The sequence below is a fragment of the Mastomys coucha genome, unplaced genomic scaffold (assembly GCF_008632895.1).
Source record: "Mastomys coucha isolate ucsf_1 unplaced genomic scaffold, UCSF_Mcou_1 pScaffold1, whole genome shotgun sequence".
Taxonomy (NCBI): domain Eukaryota; kingdom Metazoa; phylum Chordata; class Mammalia; order Rodentia; family Muridae; genus Mastomys; species Mastomys coucha.
In genome coordinates, this window is record NW_022196891.1 from 33,668,229 (window position 1) to 33,671,855 (window position 3,627).

General features: G+C 42.7%; 1 pseudogene across 1 annotated transcript; it reads left to right on the top strand.

Annotated features, from left to right (window-relative positions):
- Nucleotides 1-1,686: 1,686 nt before the first annotated feature.
- On the top strand, nucleotides 1,687-3,030 carry LOC116069689 (annotated as a pseudogene). The gene is made up of 2 exons (XR_004110095.1): nucleotides 1,687-2,417; nucleotides 2,612-3,030. The product of XR_004110095.1 is annotated as a G2/mitotic-specific cyclin-B2-like (transcript).
- The last annotated feature ends 597 nt before the right edge of the window (nucleotides 3,031-3,627 follow it).

Consider the following 3,627-nt stretch of genomic DNA (forward strand, 5'->3'; position numbering starts at 1 on the left):
GATATGATTGACACTTTGAAACTCTACAGGTAACACTTGCAAGCTCATGGCCATTCACTTACCACTTGACCAGTTACCTTAAAAAACAATCCTGTATGTTTATTAGATAAGGCACTAGCTTGCTTGTGTATTGGTCATTGGTCTGAAACAGTAATTTCTTTACCTTCATAAAGCAAAATACCTTGAGATAAAATTTGAGCAAAATGATACATGCATAATGAATGCATTTTTCATATATCTATGAAAATTTCTGTATATCTGAGTGTGTATGTGTTTGTGGGGAGCCAACTGTGTGTGTAGGGGGTAGAATGGTACACTGTGTGCTTGTGCATAGGGAGCCCAGAATACAACTTTGGGTGTTGTTTCTTTTTTTGGTTGTTTTGTTATTTTGTTTGTTTGCTTCCCCAAAATCCTGTATGTAGGGTTTTTCTACATAGCCCTGGCTGTCCTGGAACTCACTCTGAAGCCCTGTCTGGGCTTAAACTCAAAGATCCCCCTGCCTCTGCCTCCAGAGTGGTGAGATTAAAGGGATTTTAAGAAATCATAGGATGTCAATTCTTGTCGGTTATTTCCTTGCTGTTATTTCTTTGAACAATCAAACAACAACATGACATGCCAGAAATCTCCCTGTGTATAGGCTAAAGGACACAGAACTCTGCAAAGCAGCCTTTTTCTTAAAAATTATTTAGGAGTCTGAAATGTCACTGTTCATATAACATATCTTCTAGAAGCTAAAATGGAGCAACTCAGGTATAGCTAAATAATGGAACATACAAGTTTAGCATATGGAAGTCCCCAGGCTCGACTGAGTATTGTGACATACTTTGTAATTCCAGCACTCACAGATTGGAGCAGGAGGATGGTGAGCTCAAGGCCATCCTGGGCTATGCAGCAATAATTTCCCCCACAGAAGCCAAAGGAGGAGCTGGAGAGGTGGCCCAGTGGTTAAGAGAACTCGCTGCTTTTTCTAAGGGCCTGGTTTGGTCCCCAGCACTCACATGGCAGCTCACAACTGTCTGTGAATTCCACTCCGGTGGCTCTGCTCATGCCGCATGCATAGTGAGCAGACATCCGCACAGAGAGAAGATTCATACGCTTGAAGTAAAAATAAATACATCTTTAAGGAAAAAAAAAAAAAGAAAGAAAGAAGCAAATGGCACAAAAAGAGGAAATTAGCCTAGAGAGACTTTAAAACATTTCAATGGAAAATACTACCAAGCCTACTATGCATCATTTGTTATACATAGCTCATTGTAAATGAAAAAATAATGTTTGAAAGTAAAGGCTGGGCAGTGGTAGCATATGCCTGTAATCCTAGCACTTGGGAAGCAGAGGTCAGGTGAATCTTTATAAGTTTGAGGCCAGACTGGTCTACACAGGACAGTCAGGGCTACACAGAGAAACCCTGTTTCAGAAAACCAAAATAATTAATAAGTATTAAAAAATAATAATTGAATTTTGAAATTTGTTTTATTCTCTCAGTTGCCTGGAAGAGAATCTATCTCTAGGTAACTAAAGCACATCACAGCCCTCATCTCTCTAAGCCATTCATATCCTATCGAGCTACATTTAAACTAAGTAGATGGGGGGAGGGGGCCCTGAGTCTCCCAACAGAGTAGAAGACCGGTATAGAAGACCAGAGTGGCTGTGCCTCGTCTGCACTTGCCAGGGTGGCCCTCATGACGCTGCTCGGACACCTGCCCAACGGTGTCCAGTGATTTGAAGAATATTGACACAGGAGTTAATCCTAAAGCTAAGAGCCATGTGACTATCCGGCGGGCAGTTTTAGAAGAAATTGGAAATAAAGTTAGAACCAGAACGGCCCACTAAAGTGACAAATGTCAACAAACAGCTGAAACCTACAGCTTCTGTGAGGCCAGTGCAGATGGAGGCGCTGGCTCCAAAGGACCCTCTTCCTGCCTCTGAGGATGTCTCCATGATGGAAGAGAGCCTCTGCCTAACGTTCTCTGATGCTTTGCTCTGCAAGATTGAAGACATAGATCACGAGGACGGGGAGAACCCCCAGCTCTGTAGTGACTACCTGAAGGACATCTACCAGTATCTCAGGCAGCTTGAGGTTTTGCAGTCCATCAATCCATACTTCTTAGATGGAAGAGATATAAATGGACATATATGTACCATCCTGGTGGACTGGCTGGTCCAAGCACATTCCAAGTTTAGGCTTCTGCAGGAAACTCTGTACATATGCATTGCCATCAGGGACCAGTTCCTACAGGCTCAGCCAGTCTGTGGGAAGAAGCTGCAGCTGGTTGGGATCACAGCTTTGCTCCTGGCTTCCAAATATGAGGAGATGCTTCCTCCAAATATCGAAGACTTTGTGTATATCACAGATAATGCTTACACCAATTCCCAAATCCAAGAAATGGAGACTCTGATTTTGAAAGAATTTGAATTGGGCTGGCCTTTCCCACTTCACTTCTTTTTTTTTATTTAATTTTTTAGTTTTTATTTTTTTAAAGACTTATTTATTTATTTATTTATTATATGTAAGTGCACTGTAGCTGTCTTCAGACACTCTAGAAGAGGACATCAGATCTGGGATTTGAACTCAGGACCTTTGGAAGGGCAGTCAATGCTCTGAACCCCTGAGACATCTCTCCAGCCCTGCCACTTCACTTCTTAAGGCAAGCTTCAAAAGCCAGGGAGGTGGATGTTGAACAACACACATTAGCCAAGTATCTGATGGAACTGACACTCTTCGACTATGACATGGTGCATTACCATCCTTCTCAGGTCGCAGCAGCAGCTTCCTGCCTGTCTCAGAAGGTGCTCGGCCAAGGAAAATGGAATTTAAAGCAGCAGTATTACACAGGCTACACGGAGAGTGAAGTTCTGGAAGTCATACAGCACATGACCAAGAATGTCGTGAACATCGATGACAACCTCCCCAGTTTCATTGCTGTCAAGAACAAGTATGCCAGCAGCAGACTCCTGAAGATCAACACAATCCCTCAGCTGAACTCCAAAACCATCTAAGACCTGGCTTCCCCTCTGATGGGCAGGCCCTAGGCAGCTGGACTTCTATCCTGAGCCTCCCCTCTGATGGACAGGCCCTAGGCAGCTGGATTTCCATCCTGCACGTCTCAGATTTTTTATATATTCTATTCTAGTTTGCATCACAAAACCTCTTCTCAGACTAATTTTCTAATTGTGTATGGATGAAAAAGCTATTGATTTTCTTACTGTATCCTGTGTATATTTGTATACTCTATACTGAAGAAATGTAGAATGGCCTATCATAACCATGCTCTTTATTGAAGAAAAATAAAGCTATTGATTTACTTAAGGAAAAAAAACTAGATAGATGGGTGTATGCATGCATGTAAAATTTGCCTCAACATTTGAACATTTCTTGTAACAAACTTTCACCTAGCAGTTGCTAGAGTATCTGCCTAGCATGCAGGAAGTGCTGGCACACCCCGGGGCTTCCAGTGCTCAGGGGGAGAAAGTAGCAGTGCACTGTCAATTGTAACTACAGATCGAGTTCAAGACCAGAAGGATCTAGAAAAAAATTACCACATATGTGCTGGAGCCTGTATTCTTTAGTTGGTGGTCCAGTCCCTGGGAATTCCCGGGGGTTCTGGCCGGTTGACACTGTTGCTTCTC